At 42.2% G+C, this 20,091-nt stretch overlaps 1 protein-coding gene across 12 annotated transcripts in view; it reads left to right on the forward strand.

Annotated features, from left to right (window-relative positions):
• Positions 1-20,091, forward strand: part of bcor (BCL6 corepressor) — a 311,037-nt gene that overhangs the window by 213,915 nt on the left and 77,031 nt on the right. The window contains exon 1 of one of the 12 annotated variants that reach the window (XM_048540218.2): positions 11,662-12,216. The exons of the other annotated variants lie outside the window; for them this stretch is intronic. The gene's annotated coding sequence lies outside the window, so the exon portion shown is untranslated. Of the gene's footprint in view, positions 1-11,661; positions 12,217-20,091 lie in introns of those variants that run through there. 12 annotated transcript variants of the gene reach the window in all.

The raw sequence follows: 20,091 nt of genomic DNA on the forward strand, positions 1-20,091 counted from the left end.
ACGATCAAAATCTCGGCCAATACAGTTGCAAAGACCCTTCGTAATTTATTGCAATTGGTTAGATAGTTAGTTTGATTTGGATGAAAAACAACACGCGGAAATATAGGCTCTGTTTACTCTGGTCTTGGGCCTGTGGTGATGTGTTTGCTCCAGTCTCTATAATGGGGTGATACCATGATTAGGGAACGCAGCTGCTGCTGTAGATTCTAAAGCAATAAGAACAGACAAAGATGTTGTTGTTGGGCGGTCTCGTGGTCTTCAAATGGGAGAATGCGTAGTTCTTTTTTACAGCGGTGATCCTGAGAGACGAGTGGAAATAATCTGACATCTGTTCGAGGATGCGGCCTTTAATGCGAGGACCCGCTCGTCTTTTTAATTGAAAAAAAGAGACGTAACAACCTCACTGCTGATGTGATTAAAACCGTATTTTTTAAAAATCAGAAACAATGCTTTTTTTAAAGTCTGAGGTTAACTCTTTGAGAGCCATCCATATCACGAAAATAATAAAATGTGAGGCTGGATGAACACAGCAGGCCAAGCAGCATCTCAGGAGCACAAAAGCTGACGTTTCGGGCCTAGACCCTTCATCAGAGAGGGGGATGGGGGGAGGGAACTGGAATAAATAGGGAGAGAGGGGGAGGCGGACCCAAGATGGAGAGTAAAGAAGATAGGTGGAGAGAGTGTAGGTGGGGAGGTAGGGAGGGGATAGGTCAGTCCAGGGAAGACGGACAGGTCAAGGAGTTGGGATGAGGTTAGTAGGTAGCTGGGGGTGCGGCTTGGGGTGGGAGGAAGGGATGGGTGAGAGGAAGAACCGGTTAGGGAGGCAGAGACAGGTTGGACTGGTTTTGGGATGCAGTGGGTGGGGGGGAAGAGCTGGGCTGGTTGTGTGGTGCAGTGGGGGGAGGGGATGAACTGGGCTGGTTTAGGGATGCAGTAGGGGAAGGGGAGATTTTGAAACTGGTGAAGTCCACATTGATACCATATGGCTGCAGGGTTCCCAGGCGGAATATGAGTTGCTGTTCCTGCAACCTTCGGGTGGCATCATTGTGGCAGTGCAGGAGGCCCATGATGGACATGTCATCAAGAGAATGGGAGGGGGAGTGGAAATGGTTTGCGACTGGGAGGTGCAGTTGTTTGTTGCGAACTGAGCGGAGGTGTTCTGCAAAGCGGTCCAGCTCTTCCCCCCCCCACCCACTGCATCCCAAAACCAGTCCAACCTGTCTCTGCCTCCCTAACCGGTTCTTCCTCTCACCCATCCCTTCCTCCCACCCCAAGCCGCACCCCCAGCTACCTACTAACCTCATCCCACCTCCTTGACCTGTCCGTCTTCCCTGGACTGACCTATCCCCTCCCTACCTACACTCTCTCCACCTATCTTCTTTACTCTCCATCTTCGGTCCGCCTCCCCCTCTCTCCCTATTTATTCCAGTTCCCTCCCCCATCCCCCTCTCTGATGAAGGGTCTAGGCCCGAAACGTCAGCTTTTGTGCTCCTGAGATGCTGCTTGGCCTGCTGTGTTCATCCAGCCTCACATTTTATTATCTTGGAATCTCCAGCATCTGCAGTTCCCATTATCTCTGATATCACGAAAATAATGTTTTCTGTCCAGTCAGCGTTTAACAGAGCTGCATTTTTATTTAATTCCTTCAAAAATCCTGACGCCGTGGACGTTTTATTTGTTCTGGTATAAATACTGTGTGTCTTGTTACCTTGGGAAGCCGAAAAGGAAGTGCAGTTCTCAGATAAAAAGTTCAATGAACACAACTTTGAAAGCTCAAAGCAGTCATGAACTAATTCATTGCAGTGACCAATCGAGGGGTTAGATCAAAGAGTTGCCTAATATTCACATACTTCTCCGTAATCCATGATGTTAAAAAAGCGGGATATTATAGACATCGACTGCAGTGTCTCTATTTGGATTACATGGGTGTGAAAATGCGCCGTGTCATAGCAGCGCAAGAGGCCAGGTTGTTAATTTCCCGCTTATTGTGTGGTCACGGAGGGCTCCTGACTGAGAGACCGTCTACTGAACAATGACGGAAAGTATCCGAAATAGTTGTACTGTCCATCTTTCCAAATTAATTGTGTGCACAGTTTTAACTTGTTCTGTTCCTGGTGTGGAAAGTCCAAGCCTCTGTTATTGGAAAGCAGTTTTGGAAACTGCCAAGCATAACGCAAACCATACCGGGACTCTCTTCACTGGAAAAATGCCTGAGAGGTCATCTGATTGAGGACTTTCAAATTCAGGAAGGATTCGATAGATAAGCTGTTCCCAACACATGCGGAAAACGATGCCAACGTGGAGTGCCTACCATGTGGAATGAATGGTTGATGTGAGCAGCATAGATGCATTAAAAGCTAGATGAATACATGATAGAGAAAGAAACAGAAGGATATGAGATGAAGTAACTGGAGTGGAGGAGGCTCATGAAGAGGGCATAGATACCGATCTAAACCTGTTGGGTCGGGTGGGAATGTACAATACGTTTTCTGATTACACCGGAACAATAGTATTGGTTCCAGTTGGATACTGTCCCATGTATACTCTAGCAAAAACTACAGGTCAGTTACCCGGGAGAGAGCTTTGCACACTGGTGCTCCTCAGTTCACCGTTAAATCGCCTGTCATTGCAGTGATACTGAGCTGTGTGAAACCGAAGGGGCGGGGTGACCCCCTTCTCCCAGTTCCCGTTCAGACTCGGGTAAGAGGCTTGCTCACGTTCTCGAATGCACCTTTCTAACCCTCGGCAAGTCCGCCCAAGGTTCAGCGTTGAAGTTTCTGCCCTTTCACGACAGCCCAACCCAAAATGAACAGTCTGTCCACAGGGATACGACACAATATTTTCGAAGATGAGTTGTTTTAGTATGAAATATTGAATTCGGGCTTCATAATTAATGCTTTCTTCAGTATAAGTGGGACTGCATAAACATTTCATGTGTTTTTAAAATCTAATTTGTTGGGGACGGCACCTCGATCAAACCACTGCTTATATTCATGATCTAAACTTGCAAGAACTGACGCTTCGGTGACTTGGCTATTGCTCGATGCTTACTGCGATCCCAATGGCCAAAAGAGGCAACACTCAGAATCAGAAACGCTGTTTTTACTGCGAGCGCGTTATAAAGAGACCAAGTGTGGACAGCCACCTTAGAGAAAGGAGATTGGTTTTCGCCGTTTTTGTTCCAGGATTTCGCCGAAAATGTATCGCCGGGTGGCGGGAGGGCCGTGATTTCATTTAGCTGGTTCAGTGTGACTCTATAATTCGAGCAGATCTGGCTGCGTGCAGTGTGATGTTCTTGGTGAACTCCTAAGAATGTGTACATATGGCTGACAGTTTTAAAGCAGGTTGTCAATACGAGGAGCGAATTTTGTCAAGGAAAGCTATGGATAACTTTTTTTGGAACCAGAACCTTTCAGTCTCTCCCGATGCCATTTCCTCCGACCCGGTTTTGCTTGCCCTCAGCAAACTGCTGTTCCTGCTAACCTTCGGAAAACTGCCTTTCTGCTCCCCGGAATCGGAAGTGTGCCGATTCCGCTAACTCTGACCAGACTGCAGTTTCTGCCAGTTCTGATAAGGCAACGGTTTTTCCCAACTTTAGTTGGAAAGTTGCCGATTCCGCTAACACTAAAGTGGGGGGTGTGAGGGAGAAAAGAGACAAGCGATTCCGCTCAGACTGACCAGACTTGTTTGTACTGAAGCGAGTGGTGAAATCGCAGTGCTGCTAACAAGCACGGAGCTCTCATGGGCGGGGAGACGAAATCAAATTCGAGCTAAATTCCTAGCTCCCGCTGTAACATTGTCCTGTCAAGGCGAGTTCATCTCTCTTCGAAATTTGAAGTTAGTCCCAACAAAACCTGAAATGTAATTGAGTAATATCGCAGTTGAGTCTCCCTCACACGTCCCCACCTCCCAATCTGTTGAATACATTGCACTATCTGCGCGTATTTTTCTCTCTCTCTTGCCTTTAGCTTAAAGGAAGCAGTGGGCCGTTTAAGAAATCCCACCTAAAGGTCTTTGGTGTTGTAATGAGGATTGCTGGATACTCCTGGTGGAGTCCTGCAGACTACTCTCGGTTTCCCCCAGGGATTGCCGCTAATCGATCCTGCCGACTAAGCTGTTGCTCCGACAAAAGGGAATACAGCTAGTTGCCTGCCTTCCATAATTATGCAGAAATCACCCATCCGCGATCAATATCTCCTAACGTCCCTTCCAGTTTGTCTTTGTTTTCTCGCGCTGTTGACTGGCAGCTCTGCTTTTGGGCCAACCGGCTTTTCATTGTAAATCTGATTATCCTGTTTAAAGGGGGCTTGCAACACATTCAGAGAGCGAGAGAGAGAGAGAAGATCGCGATTGTGCTGTTAGAGAGAAGCCGGGGAGGAGAGCGCAGTCAGAAAATGAACTCGGTCCCCATGGAGCTGAGCTTCGTTGTGTCTGGCGAGCAGGAGCTGCTTCTAAAATGGCGCGGAGTGTTTGCGGAATGGAGAAAGTCCTGTCATTAAAGTTAAGCCCATCTCAGGGCAGAGTGAGACTGCCTGGTTGTGAAATGTTTAGAAGGCAGCGTTGCAAAACCCATCAATAACCAGACGCCTTGCGTCTACCTGGTTTATTGATTACGATGGAGAGATCAGGCCGGACTCTCTCTCTCTCTCTCTCTCGCCGACCCACGGCCCGCTGTGTATTACTGCAGCAGCGTCTGCTCACTCGGACTTTCGGGTTCTAAAAAACCTAGTGTTAAAACGTAGTCCATGATCTATTTTTTAAAAAAGGCACCAGCTGCCTGAGGAACGCTTCTCAGTTTAGTTCCATAAAACTGCAACTTTTTGCTTCGGCTAATGCCCCACGGGAAAAAAAAATCTCCCCTCCTCTCGGAAATTGTAAACAGGGACGTCTATATATAAGACTCTGGCTAACTACGGGTTGCCGCCATTTTAAACCGGCCAGAATCTTCAGTTCTGCGCCAGTGAATGTATAAGTAAATAACCATATCAAACTTGGCGAGAAAGCTGTACATGGGGAAAGTGCTATGTTTTTGTGGTGAGCTATTCCCCGGCCAGTTCTTTGGTTTGGAGTACAGGGTTTGCAGTGAGGGGATCGGTCAGATTCTGAAAATGAAATTTGCATTGGCGTGTCCCCCTTTATTCAAACCCGCAATTTGATCCCGCCAGCAGATTAGAACAAAGGTTACGTGTGTTTACGGACCAGCCCTCAAGGTCATTTCTCAGTGGGCTGCACGTGATCTGTCCGGGTCGACTCTCCCTCGGTTATGTATCGCTTTCAGCTGTCAGATAGCCCAGAATGAGTTGCCATGTGTAATAATTACCAGGGTGGATCGGCAAGATAACTAGTTCTAATAATAAATTCTAATTTGCCTACAATGTGTTTATCTGGGCACAACGGACGAAAACAATTTTGGGAGGATAGCCCACGGCAGCGCTCGGCATACTGATAGAGTATAGAAATGATTTGGTGTTACGAGTGCTATTAATAGACTACTGACTTTAAAGCTCGCCGAGTTGACATTATTTACAAGTTCTTTCTCGAAATGGTATAAGCTTTTCTTTCACCTTTGTATGTAACATGATGTGCAATTTGGTCCTCAGGGAAAGTTAAGTATAAGGTGCTGTGACCGTGAATTTGATCTGTTAATTCGCATTTTTGTACTTTTAACGTGTTCAGACAATTGTGTGTGCGTGTAGAAGTGTGGTGGGTGACCATATATTAACTGTGATGAAAGACAGATTACAGGCTTTTAAAATTGCGAACGCGTACAAAGTATTGTGTATTTGTCACTTTTATCTCGAGCTAGGCTAGTTCAGTGATAATGCTCCGTCCAGGACAGTTAGTTACTTATGGCTATTGGAGACTGAGGTTACAGTAATACGATCTATTTTCTGGTGTAACACTTAACAGTTGAATTGAAACGATCACTGAGGAGGGTCCACCAGGATATTTTCTGGGGTGGATGGGGAAGGCCTTTATGGAATTAAGTCTTTGGGGAGACAGGCATTTTGAACATTATCCTCCGCCTTCCTGTGTGACAACGTGATAATTTGCAGTATTCAAGTAACAGGACATCGACCAGGAAGTGAAATAACATATCTGTGATCTTATTAACAGAACCAACCAGACCTTTCAGATTTTTGTTACATTGTTTAGTTGCCTTCTACCTATTAGTCAGATGTTAACTGGTAGGATAATGTCCAGTTGTAGGTAGCACACTTTTAAATGTATGTATTCATGTTCTTGATGGAGCGGGGAGTATAACAAGTGCATTAATGTGCCATGAGAAGAAATTATGTTAAATGTGTGAATAAGCTTCAGGCGCCTATCTGTTAGATAGGAAATTGACATGTCATTGTTTTCATTAAAATTTACTCCACACATCAAAACTGTTTCAAATGACACAAAGAATAAAGAGAGCACTCTACGTTGGTCAGACCTTGGAAAAATAAAAAAAGAACTGGGTGAATGATATTCACCCAGCAACTGGTAAAATAATCTGTCCTTTGACCTTTTTCATCCAGCAGCTGCAGAAGGACAGAACGCTTGATTATTTACAGAGGAACTATGTGAATAAGGCCCTGTGCCTCTCTTATTTACCATGGGGTTATGATGTAAATAGCCATTCCCAGTTGTGCCCTAAATCTGTCTAACAACTGGAATTCAAATTGCCTGTCTTAAACCTATAAAATACCAATTCTAATATTCTATTTGTCCATTTTGGATTTAGTTCATCAATTTATAATCAAACAATTTCACATAACAGAATAGGATTCAATTTACCAATGATCCTCGTGTAAACTAGCACAAGAATATATGTATCTTATGCCTCCATGATAAATAAATTTACATTAGGATTGTCATTAAACATAATATCATCCTGTGGAGTACAATGGTTTGGATTATCTTTAATATTTATTTGTATCATATCCCTTGTACTGTCAGCAAGAATCTGTGATTAGTCACTTTGTAAGGCTCACTCTGTAATGTGTTCATTGTATTTTTGAATACTGTGTACTAAAGTGTTTCTTCACTTGTGGTTAAGTCTGGTAGTTGCATTGCCACTTTTTACCCTATTTATCCCAAACTGGAAGCAATGCTTTTTAACTAAAGTGCTATCAACTACATGTATGTGAGACGTGGCAGAATCAATTTTGTCACAACTACAGTATAATGTAAAGCAAGCAACCATACCTAGTCTATCAATGCATTGATATGGGCAGTCAGTGCTGAAACTGGAAATGGTGCAATTCATTTCCATTCTTAAGGGATAATATTTACAACTTACTCAGGGAACGTTCATATTTTTTCTCTCCACCCCCACACACATTGCCATGTATGCACTTCTCTGTGTGAATTTATTTCTGCAGGATTGTGACTCCATCTCTGTACTGCTTAATAAATGCGTAGGGAAATGATATCCAGCAATTGTTTTAAATTTGATAGAAATTCATTGATATGGTGTATCACTGTTAAGATCAATTATATTGTTCATCCCAATTTGCCATTGAGAAGGAGGCACCTTCTTGAATACATTTGAGATCGTTTCAGATGCCAGTTAAGTGTTGGTGACATGAAGTTGCATAGATCAGGTAGGAATGGCAGATTTTCTTTCTTAAATGACACTATTGAGCTGGGATAGTGAACTACAATCCATTAGTTTCATGGCCATCATTGCTGATACTGAATTTTTAAAAAAATACTGATCTAACATGGAAGTAACAAATTTTTCAGGTGCTTCCCAATGGTTGACTTGAATTCCTATCTGTGGATCATCAATTGAGACCATTAGTCCATTTATATAGTCGCTAAAGGCCCTAGTGCTCTAAATGATCTTTCCTCCATATCAATGTGACTTGCAGTTTACCAGTAAGGAGTGCTGACATGAAAATACGATTAAAAACTTGGATCCTAGATTTTTTTATATTAAAAAAACTGCTATATCTGATGACAATGGTTAGTGCTAATTAGTTTTGTGCAGTTAATTGGTGTCTGGCCAGTTGGCAGATCATTGCTTGGCTGACATCCATGCCAAGCTGTATGCACAGCTCTCAAAACCTAGTAAAATGTTACTTTCCTTTTTGATACGCACTTGTTCAATGCTTTTGAAATGTTTGTTTAAAAAGTTTGTTTATACTTTGATCCTGTTTTAATTGAACGTATAAATGAATATGGAGTGTTTTAGTTATATTTTGTCTGCTACACATAGGTTATGCTTGTCATGTTTAGTTTTGTCATTTCTACACCTACGATGGGAAATAAACAAAGATCTAATCCGAAGGCCAAATTTGCGATATTTTATTGCTGAAGTCGTGTTTTACCATTGCTTCCTGCTTTGAAAATGTCTCAAACCGACAGATTCAAATTAGGCCGGAGTTACATTCAAAATCCAAGCAGCACAAAGGTGCATTTACACCAGTACGGTGGCATTTGTACAACGAAGTTTTTGTTTACACGTGCCTTAACGTAAATCGGCAAACGTGTATTTGGATAGGAGTGGGAGCGATAGTTTAGTTCCCTAGCTGGTCAGCTGATTCGTGCATAGTGAAAGGAAAAAAAGTTCACGACCACCTCCGCCGAGCGACCTTTTGTTTTCATTTGAATACAGCTCACTCGAGCAGTGCTCAGTTTGTACAGGCTGGCTACACGGTTCATTCTACTTCTCAGAGAGAGCTCCATTATTTATACCAATCCTTTTCCAGCAGTTACACCTTAAACATGTGGACAATTGCGTTGACATTGTCTAAATGGTTAAAATTAAATGTAGACAACGTAAAATGTCCAGGTGATCCACGAATACGGAGGGTACGTTGGACATCTGATTTGACATCACGCTGAATTTACACTCAAGGAAGTCTCCTAGGTTTTACTCCAATCAGGGCAGGCCCTGTTTACCGATTAACGTGAACGCTTGTGCCACCAGAAGCTGCCCACGAGTTTAAAGTTTAACTGGTGGTATGGAACTGGCATAAAATCGGAGCTCTCTCCCGAGAAGGAGAATGAAACGTGCAGCCAGGCTTCATAAATTGAGTGAAAGCCGAACTGCATTTAAATAAGAACAAAGGCCGCTCGGCGGAGGTAGTCGTGAACTTTTTTCTTTAGCTGGTCAGCTGACTCCAATATACAGGAGGGAATTATACAATGGCCCCCACCTAGATACAATCTCAAAATCCTTGTGCTTTTGACGTGAAAGTAGCACCGCACTGAAGCCTTGAGGTTAATTTTGCACAGCAAGTTTGTTGGTGAAGCAACAGGATCTTGTGTCACGCTGATTCAGTTTGTCACTTAACGGACTATACGTTCAGCCTTGTACCAAATCTGCTGTGGCAAATCCTGAGCGTGTAAACCCACCGAACTTAGTTTCAGTGTTTAGAGGAGGGAAGGAAATGGTCCCCTTCCTGCTGTAAATTGACATTATTTTTAACAGTTGGGACGCATTTCTGTCCTCGCTTCTATTGAAAGATCCCAGAGCACTTTACAAAATAAGACAATTAAACTTGTAACTAGACAAGAATCGTTTCAGCCTAGCTGAAACTTCTGGTAGCTATATTTCAGGTTCTAGTTAGACAGGATCCAGACTGGTCGTTCCAGTGTTAATATACATTTCTTCTCAAATGGTATTGTGTAGGTACAAATACTGCAGAGTAACGGGCCCATTCTTCTACAGTAAGATCAGCGGGTCACTGATCTCGGAAAAGGCAAGGCTCATCGCCAGAGAATTAGATATAGGTACCAGCTTCTCTCACTCTAACTATACATCCATGCATATGGTTACAGCGCAGACACAAAGAGATCGCTGGTTTATTTACAAAACGGACTCTCCAGCTGGCACCACTTACAAGTTGTGTCATGAGATCACAGACTGCTTTAACAGGCAGTCCCGTGTTGTACACTCAGTGCGGATTTAAAGACTGTAAGGAAGGCCGTATTTGTGTCCGAAATGATTGAACAGTATTAACAGAAGTAAACAGGTCCGTAGGAGGGGCAGAGGTGGAAAATTGAAAATTCCCGGGGTTTTCTTGTACTGCTAGCCCGCCACAGTATTCATGGGTTCTTAGGCCCAGACATGACCGGCTCTGCATGTATAAAGTGAGCATCTCGGGGTGGGGGGACAGGGGTGGAAATAAAGATGATCTTTCAGGAGTGCGGAAGATCTCCCTAATCACTACTCCATTCTCAATCGGTGGTTCTTTTATATTCATTCTAATAGTATTGATTGTAGTCTTTTTGGTAGAACAACCATCAGGTTACCCATGCGATTAAACGACGCACTTTTAGCTACTTGGAATTCGGAGCGATCAGGGCAGTTATGATTTTAAACAGCTGACCGCCAGTAAAGGAGATGCACGTGTGTAAACTAATAATAATTTTGCATTTTGCGCGGAGGAAGTTTTAATGTGTTTGCAACCCTGAAATGATGTCTTGTGTCCCTGGGATTGTTCCCGGTCACCGGGTACCAGCGGCATTGCCTGGAGTGGTTGCGGTAGCAGGGACTATAGCGGCGGATCCCAGCTTACGATGAGGCAACCAATATTCGTATAGTCGATTGTTTCATTAAACGATTGCGACTAAGCCGCCGTCATTACCAGCATGGCCGAGTTTACTCAGTACTCACATTGTAACCTATCACCAGAAGACACGCGTAAATGAAGGGAAACCTGTAAACCATTATGTAGGAGAGGAAACAGCAGAAAACAATAACCCGTCACAGATTTAATATTAGGTATGCACGCCCATGTGATGTAGGGTAATTCCAAATAATGCTCCCCTCCCCAATGAAATCTTTTGCGTTCTTATTAAGAGGTCACCCCCTTAAAGGCCGCTCCTGGCGAAATACAAATATTTCTGGCGCTACTCTTCTTTTGGAGGAGCAACCTTCTTCCACAGTTCACTTGGAGTTCAGTGCGCCGCCAAAGTTTTTAACTCTATTGGAAGTGAGCTTTAAAAGCGGCATGCCAGTCTCATCATTCAAACAGTCAGCCGTGATCCGGAACTGCAGCTGGGGAAGCAGCCGGTCGCCAATCGCCGATTGCAACTCCGTGAATCATTTCCAAACGATGGTACAGGTTTCAAAACGGCTGCAGTGTGACTTTGTTTGACGTTTTGAATATCGATTAGTCGCAGTCGAGGGTCAGGAACTGCACTTTTTAACATATTTCAGTCAAGCCGAGCGGTGTTCACACGGAACCCTGAGAAAAGTGTTGGGGTTAGACGCTGAAGGGTTTATGTAACTTGATCTGATGCTTGGGGATAAACCTCCGCAAATCATTTGAATTTGTGAACATTTCTGGCGCATTGTTTGGTCCCGTGTTCACCGTTCAAGGTTCAGTTCGAAAGGAGTAGGATACGTTCGTTGCTCACGTGAGCAGGAATGTTTTTGTGGGGTTAGATAACAGGGTTGACTTAATCATGGATTTGAAGATGATGTGACACTCCCTCCTCTTCTCCAACCACCCACCCCCCTCAAAAGGCGCTAGGGCTCCGGCTCCAAGTGGTTTGTTTTTGTTCTGGTTCATTTCTGTCCACATTTTCCCTTTACCTCTCTGGACTTCTTTTCCCAGAGGTGCCTGGTTTCGCTTCTCTCATTCCCTTGATTTTTCTCTGGTGCCGATGTTCCCTCCTCCACGTCCCCACCTCTCGCTCGCCCTTTGTCTACTTTCCCGCAAACCCCCCTCGCTCGCCCCATTCCTCTCTCGATATCCTTGGCCTCCTCTATCTCCCTGCTGCCTCCGCGTTCCTTATATCTCTTATCTGCGTGCCTGTTTCTTTTCTCTGTCGCCTTCGGTGCCTAATTCTGCCTGTGCCCTGTCTCTGGAGGTGGTGTGTGCTACCGGCGGAGGCAGCACTTTATCTATAGACGTGAGTCGCCTCTGCTAAATGCCCCGGGGGAGCGACACGATCCCAGTTAATCCTAACGAGCTTGTACCCCCTGGAGATCAGCGCGATAACCCTCATCACGTGGCCTTGGGCTGCATCGCTTCCTGAACCACATACACACGCACACAAACCATCGACAAATACTCGCAAGGCGCCCGCCGATCTCAGACTTAATCGAATCAGAGCTCGAAATCAACTTTTCCGACCTATTGTCAACATCTGCTAAACAGTTGGGAGTCTGCACCAGAGAATAAAAGGGTATCTTGCCAAAACTGAAGTCGCATCTTTAACTTCATACCGTGGCCACGACTTAACGACAAACGATTTGAGTTTGCGTTGGTGAGCTTACAGTACGAGTACAAACGCTGTATGTTCGCCCATTTATTCCGCACTCTAACCACTCTGTAGATATGTAGGTTTTTTTAAAATCTAACTTCCTAACCGGGAAAAGAGCGGTCCTACGCGTTCTGGCCAGTGTTGACAATAGCTTCTACTTTAGAATAAAGACGTAATTGAGGGAGGAATGTTTAAACATTTTTTTTGTTTCGTGTGACGTTGGTGATATAATCGACCATGGCTAAAAATTGGTGGGTTTAAACGCCGCTGTGTTTTATTGACTGCCATTTAGAATTGTGCTCATCACAGTAGAACTTTGTGTCTAGTTAAACAAGAAGGTACAGGAAAAAAATTCACCAGTCGGGCACGCCAAAATAATTGGTAGCAAATAGGCCACAAGATGACAACCACACCGTAACACTTTGACCTTCCCTATGGGTTAGACCTTTGTCAGGCGTTTGCTTACAATTGGCTAAAGCTGCATCCTTTTCTAGTTTTATTTGTTATGTTCAATAATTGATTGGAAATGTTCTGCTGTCATTGGAGCTTAGAAGGTTGAGGGGAGATCTAATAGAAACTTACAAGATAATGTATGGCTTAGAAAGGGTGGCGGCTGGGAAGTTGTTTCCATTAGGCAGGGAGACTTGGACCCGTGGGCACAGCCTTAAAATTAGACGGGGTAAATTTAAAACTGAAATGAGGAGGCACTTCTCCACCCAGAGGGTGGTGGGCCTGTGGAATTCATTGCCACGGAGAGCAGTGGAGGCCGGGACGTTAAGTGCCTTCAAGGCAGAGATCGATAAATTCTTGATCTGACAAGGAATCAAGGGCCCAGGGAGAGTGCAGGGAAGTGGAGTTGAAATGCCCATCAGCCATGATTTAAATGGTGGAATGGGCTCGATGGGCCGAATGGCCTTACTTCCACTCTTATGGTCATTCATAATTTTTTAAGAAGCTTCATAGAATCCCCCAAGTTAGGGTACCCAGATGCCTCCATTTTTTTAGGGACTGTCCACAGATAAGGCTCAATATCCTAAGGAAGAAATACAACTTGGAAGAGTCCCTGTCCATCAGGTTCTTGCCTAAATATCATTTCTATTTTTACACTGGAATATCTTCTGTGTTTGAGAAGTGCAATATGTAGCATAGGACACCTTGTCTGCTAAATATTTAAATAAAAAGCGAGTGAGAAATACCTAGAACATCTGTATTCATGTTACTTTAAATATAACACAGATGGTGCAGCAGTATTGAGGTTGGCATAGTTATGATGCTGTCTGAATGGAGTTTGACATAAACATGCATGATCTGTGATTCTGTGGAAGGTGAAAATAGCATTGTAAAAGAATAATTTCTTTAAGATTCAGCTTCAGATGGATTTTCCATATTTATGGCCAACTGGGAAAGAAACATCTGCATAATGTTGAATTCAGCATCTACTTCAGTTGGAGGCATCACACCAATTGATGCCTCCAGTTGAAATAGACCACACTTACATCACACATTAGTTTAAATTCTGATACCCTTTTTTAAAAATTTGAATGTACACTAACTTTGTCTTTAGACAGGAGGTACAAGGGGCGCTATTATACTATTTCTGTATAGTTCCTGAATGCACTTCTGTATTCTCTTTTAATATATAAAAAGCAAGGGAGAAACCAAAGTGAATGTAAGCTCCTTAGAGAATGAGACTGGGGAAATATTAATGGAGAACCAGGAAATGGCAGAGGTTTTGAATAAATACTTTGTATCAGTCTTTGCAGTAGAAGGCTGGATTAAAGACTGGACAGGATTCCAAAATTACTAACTAATCAAGGGACAAAAGGAGGAAAGGAAATAAGTACAATAACTATCATTAGACAGCAAGTGCCAAGGAAGCTAATGGGACAAAAGACCAATAAGACCCCTGGACCTGGTGGTATACATCCCAGGACATTAAAGGAATTAGCCACTGACATAGTGGATGTACTGGGTAGTAATCTTCTGGGAATCTTTTAGATTCTGGAAAAGGTATAGAGGATCGGGATACTGCTAACCCTTTTATTTCAAAAAGGAAGGAGACAAAACACTGGTAACTACAGGCCAGTTGACTTGATGTCTGCTATTGGGAAAATGTTAGAATCAAGTATAAAGAAAGTAATAGCAAAGCATTTAGAAATATATACGATGACCAAGCAAAGTCATGGCTTCATAAAAGGAAATTATGCCTGACAAATTTACTCAAATTCTTTGAGGAGGTAACAAGCAGAATAGATAAAGGGGAAGCAGTGGACATAATATATTTGGATTTCCAGAACGTGTTTGGTGTGTTTGGTAAGGTTACACACATTAGGTTGCTTAATAAATTAGGAGCCTATGGTGTTGGAGGTAGTGTATAAGTATGTTTGGAGGACTGGTTAATTTGTAGAACAGAGAGTTGGAATACAGGTGGCATTTTCAGAATGGCAACCTGTAATATGTGCTACAGTGATTAGTGCTGAGCCCACCATTATTTGCAATACATATTAATGGCACCACATAGGTGACAACGCAAATGGTGAGGATGACATAAACAGACTACAGAGGGCTATAGACAGGATAGGTGACTGGGCAAAAAATGGCAGATGTAATGGGGAGATGTGAGGTTATGCACTTTAGCAGGAAGAGTAGAGGAGCTGAATATATGTAAATTGAAAAAGACTGCAAATGTTACAGAACAGAAGGAATTAGGAGACCTGTTCATGAATCACAAAAAGCTAATATCTAAGTTCAGTTGGCAATGAGGGAGGCAAATGGATTTCGGCCCATATTTCAAAGGAAATAGCGTGTAAATATAGGCAAATATTTCTGAAGCTACACATGGCACTGGTCCCTAGCTGGAATAATGTGAAAAGTTTTGGGACCCTTACTGAATGCAAGATATACTGACATTGGAAGAAGTGCTGAGAAGGTTCACCACACTGATATTTGGTATTGGAGGAGCTGTCACATGAGAAGAGGTTAAGTCAGTACTCACTGGACTTTAGAAGAATGAGATGTGACCTTACTGAAACATGCAAGATTCTTAGGGTACTTGACAGGGTAGATGCAGATAGGTTGTTTCCCCTTATGGGAGAGTCAAGGACCAGAAGGCATCATCTCAGAATAAGATGAGGAGGAATCTCTTCTTTCAGAGGGTTATAAATCTGTGGAATTCTTTACCGCAGAGAACTGTCAAGGATGAGGCAGATTTTTAATCAGTAAGGGAATCAAGAGTTGTTGGGAAATGTGATGTCATGATTTCAGGTCTGCAGTGATCTCATTAAATGAAGAATCAGTCTGGACGGGCTGAATGGCCTACTTATAGAGTCATAGAGCTGTGCAGCATGGAAACAAACCCTTTGGCTCAATTTGTCTATGCCGACCAGATATCCTAAATAAATCTAGTCCTATTTGCCATCATTTGACCCATATCCCTCTTAAACCCTTCCTATTCCTCCACCCATCCAGATGCCTTTTAAATGTTGTCATTGTACCTATGTCTTATGGTCTAATTTAATGAAATCATACGTGCATTTATTTTGCTTTTGTAGTGTATATCTGTCCAAACCATGGCCTGCTAAAAAATTTGCTTGTTTCACCCAAATATGTACATTGTCCATCCTGTCTACTTTGCTATGTTTCTACCGTGTATCTCCCTGGATTTCATCTAGCTCAGAATTATGGTGAATTATGAAGACATGAACATAAAATTTGAATTTATGCATACTTCCAATCCTTTGCCCACATATTCCCAAAGCATGTCTGACAATGTGGCTTCCCCAAAAACTATTTGAATCTGTAACAAAATGGGCCAGTTGAAATAGTCCTCGAATGTTTGCAACTAATAAATTTTTTTGAAAAACTGGAAACAAGTACATGAAAATGGACACTTTGTTAAATTCTTGTTCACCCAATTTACCCAAAAGTTACTTACATAGTAGTTCTACTTCCTTCTCAAGGGCAATTATCCCCTTCCACTTCCTGCCCAGATTATGAAGGCAAACTCCACCTCCTGCTATTTCTTCATTCCCCATCAAATTTAATGACACCTCTGTGATGTGTTCATCACTGCCAGTCTTGGCAACAATGCCGAACTGATTCTGCTTTAATCCAGTATTAGGTACTGTCCTGCTGACAGGAGTTCCTGATTAATCATGATCAGAAAGTCCCATTAGCAGAATCAGAGGAAAGTCCCAATTGCAGAATTAAAGCAGCTGGTTGGGTATGAGCAAAAGCTGAGTTCAGCAGCCTCCCTGACAACCACGTAAAGGAGGAAAAGCTGACTAGTTTCCAACAGCCACGTATGATATTTATATGGGGGAAGATGATGCCTTAATATTAATATCAGGAATCTATTGTTGACTGTCTTAAAATACCAACTGGATCGCTATATCGTTAGAAGAGGAAATCTGCCATCTTTACCTAGTTTGGTTTACCAGTATTCCAAATCCACAGTCATAAGGTTGACACTCCTTCATGGGCTAACAAACCGGTCAATTCAGGGTGATTAGGGATGGGCAACAACTGTGGTTTCAGTAGTGTCATCTACGTCACCAGAAAGTTGGAAGCTTTATGATATACAGTTGCAGGGAATGGACTGTGGGCTTGTCATAATTAAGCTGCAGCTCTGTATCAAATGTTCCAACACTTAACAATGCTTGTTTATTATTTTCTGGGGAAATATGGATTATGGATAGGTATTTTTCGTTGCTTAATGTTAATAGCAATTATTTTTAAATGCCCTGCATTCTTGTTATTATTACACAAGAGGTATTGATTACCTATCATATCTCAGTTTGCAGAAACACTTTCCTTCTTGGTCTTCCTCATTCCCAGTTCATACTCAGGCTCTTCCCTCTACTGCAACAGTTAATGTAGACATTACCTCTTACTACCCTCTTCAGTTGAGACTGGCGTCTTTTATGGTATTCTTCCCCCAACCCCCAACTTCCAGCAGTACTTTCTAATCCTCTTGGTTTCATGTGCTTACCTTCAGAACTTCATTGTCGCACTTCCCTTTTCTGGCTGCAGCTGCTTGTTCCTGTGGGTGTCTTGAACATTACTGTGAGATTTTTCAAAAATCAAAATCAGACGGAGTAAGGAGAAAGGTAAACAAGAGAAAAACGTGCTTAGATGTGGAACAACAATGAGGAGTATTAGAAGTTGTTAGCAATCAAGAGAAGTACATTAATCTCAAACAAGAATAAGATTCCATATTCACTAATGAGGTAAATATAAAATTTAATCGAAAGGAAATGTCATGTGCAAAACGTGTACTATAAGAAAAGGATGACAAAAGGAAATATAATGAACTTCATAAAGAGATAATAATGCCAAGAGAGAATTGTAGAAATTTACAGCACAGAAATTAAAGGATACACCTGACACGCCTGTGCTTGTCCTTTGATGGAGCAATCCTGTTTGGTCTCTCATCCTCGCTTTTTATTCATAAATCTGTGTAAAAGTCCCATCCTCTTACACTTGTCCAACTCCTTTTCAAAATTATTTCTGGAATTGGCTTTTACCACTATTTTTGAACTAGCCTTACAGATCTGAACAATTCTGAGTGAAAACATTTCTCTCATCTCCCCTCTGGACATTTTGCCAATGACTTCTTATTTTTTTACTCATTCGTTAAAGTCAATTAGTGGTTTTCTTCTATCTACTCTATCAAAATTTCTTAGCATTTGAAACTCTCTTGTGTCACTTTTTATCTCCCTCTGTTACATGGACAGTAGACATTGTTTACTTGACTGTAGTAAAGCCTTCAACAAGGTTCCACATGTTAGACTAATCAGTAAAGTTAGGTCACATAGGATTCAGAGTGAGTTTGCCAATTGGATTCATAATTGGCTTAATAGCAGGAGCCTGTGTGTGGTGGTGGAGGGTTGTTTTTCGGACAGGAGGCCTGTCACCAGAGGTGTTTCACAGGGATTGGTTCTGAATTCTCTTTTCTTTGTCATTTATATGAATGATTTGGATGAGAATATAGAAGGCATGCTTATCAAGTTTGTGACAATACCAAAATTGGTGGCATAGTAGGCAGTAAAGAAGGTTTTCTAAGATTACAAGATAATAAAATGTGAGGCTGGATGAACACAGCAGGCCCAGCAGCATCTCAGGAGCACAAAAGCTGACGTTTCGGGCCTAGACCCTTCATCAGAGAGTTAATCTTTCTAAGATTACAAATGGATCAACTGGGTTAATGGGCTGAAAAATGGGAAGTAGAGTTCAATCTGGATAAATGCAAGCTATTGCATTTTGATACAACAAACACGGTTAGGACTTAGACAATTAATGATAGGGCCCTGGGTAATGTTGTAGAACTGAAGGACCTAAGGAGTTCAAGTGTATAATTCTTTGTAGTTGGCATCACATATAGATAGGGCACACTTGCCTTCATTTCTCAATCCTTTAAGTATAGGAGTTGGGAGGTCATGTTGAGGTTGTATGGGACATATAGGATGGATATTATCAAGCTGGTGAGGGTTTAGAGGAGATTTACCAGGATGTTGCTGGGTATGGAAGGTTTGAGTTATAAATGAAGGCTGGATAGGCTGGGATTTCTTTTACTGAAGCGTGGGAGGTTGAGAGGTGACCTTTAGAGAAATTTATAAAATGATGAGCAGCATAAATAGGGTTAATGATAGTTGTCTTCTCCTAAACATGGGGTTTTTCAAGACTAGGGGCCACATTTTTAAAGTGACAGGAGAGAGATTTTAAAAAGACACGAGGGGCAAATTTTTTACACAGAGAGTGGTTCACTTGTGGAATGAACATCCTGAGGAAATAGTGAATGTTGGCACAATTACAATATTTACAAGACATTTGGTTAAGAACATGACTAGGAAAGGTTTGGAACGAAATGGGCCAGGAGCAGGCAGGTGGGACTAGTTTCGTTTGGGATTATGTTTGGCATGGACTGGTTGGAATGAAGGGTCTGTTTCTGTGCTGTATGACTCTAAGAGCAGTCCTAACCTGTTGCAACATTTTCTCATCATTGAACTCCCACATCCTTCGGAAAATCCTGGTGATCCTTCTCGATACACATTTATAAAGTTGTAGGAAAATTAATTTGCTTTTATGATTCTATTTAACAATTTCTAAATCCAAGTAACCCATTCCTTTATAATCATCTTATCAACTTATTGCATATGTTGTATTGTGGCACTCTCCATCCTCATTTTTTTTTAATGATGCCATTTGTGGTCTACGTCTTTCCGCATTAGTCTTCCCAAAATGTATAACATCATACACCTCTGCATCTAAGTTCATTTGCCATGCTTCTGCCTATACCACAGTGCTATCTGTCTTCCTGAAAACTGTAATATTTTCATTACAGCATAGTGCATTGATCAAGGGTGATATCATATGAATTATGAAATGGCCATGTTGAAAAAATTAAAACGTATTCTAAAAAAATGTTTAAAGTTTGCACAAGTAGTAAGTGGGGACTTAAAATAGAGAGGGGGCCATGAAGGGGTGAGATTGGTAAGCATGGAGTATGGGTTGATACTGAGTCAATACTTTTCCTCACTTTTTCAGTAATGAGATGGCAAAGAGAAATTTGGGTATTGTAGAGATCGTGAAGAAGGCTGTTGCAGTGATTAAGATAGCAAGAACAAAACTGAGCCTAGATAGATTATGAACGTAAATATTTGAAGGGAGAGATAGCTGAATCACTGTGAACCTATATATGAATAATTATTAGAAAAGTGTCCGAGAACTGGTGGGCAGCAAAGCATTGCCTAACTTGAAGAAAGGAGCTAGGTCTAATCCAGGATACTGCAAATGAGGTGTCTTAACATTTGGAGTAGGCAATGTATTAGAACTTTTTCTAAAAGATGGGACAATGAAATATTTAAATATGAAGAATGT

The sequence above is a fragment of the Stegostoma tigrinum genome, chromosome 12 (genome assembly GCF_030684315.1).
Source record: "Stegostoma tigrinum isolate sSteTig4 chromosome 12, sSteTig4.hap1, whole genome shotgun sequence".
Lineage (NCBI taxonomy): Eukaryota > Metazoa > Chordata > Chondrichthyes > Orectolobiformes > Stegostomatidae > Stegostoma > Stegostoma tigrinum.